Source organism: Echinops telfairi, unplaced genomic scaffold (assembly GCF_000313985.2).
Source record: "Echinops telfairi isolate 266 unplaced genomic scaffold, ASM31398v2 ScPeMD7_7466;HRSCAF=8504, whole genome shotgun sequence".
NCBI lineage: Eukaryota > Metazoa > Chordata > Mammalia > Afrosoricida > Tenrecidae > Echinops > Echinops telfairi.
In genome coordinates, this window is record NW_022111366.1 from 151,192 (window position 1) to 151,681 (window position 490).

The following is a 490-nucleotide window of genomic DNA, read 5'->3' on the forward strand; positions in this document are numbered from 1 at the left end:
ACTGGGACTCAGGGCTTTCCTACACTATTATCATTTTTCAGAAAAAGACGGAGTGCATTGTGATAGGAGTTGCATTGAGCTCCTAATAAAATGATTTTTTTTTTAAAAAGTGAGTCAATCTAATTATACTGGGTGAAAGTCATTTCCGGGTCTCGGACTTTAACGAAGGCGGCCTTTTGCTTTTTCTCTCGGAAAACACCCGGGGCTCGAGAACCCGACCAGGGGCAGGCGGACTCCGCGCACGTGGGAATCGAGTCCTCCTCCCACTGCCATCGAGCCACTTGGACTCATCCTGAAACCCCATTGGTCGCAAACGTCGTCGGAGCGCGGGGTCTGCGCGCCCCGGGCCGCGGACAGGCCTGCCGAGCGTGCGGGCGCCGCCGCCGCCCCCGCCGAGCGGAAGTCGCGGCCCAGACCCGCGAGCTGCAGCCGGCCTCGGTCTCCCTAACGGGGACCACAGGTGGTGAGGGCGCTCAGAGGCGAGAAGGCA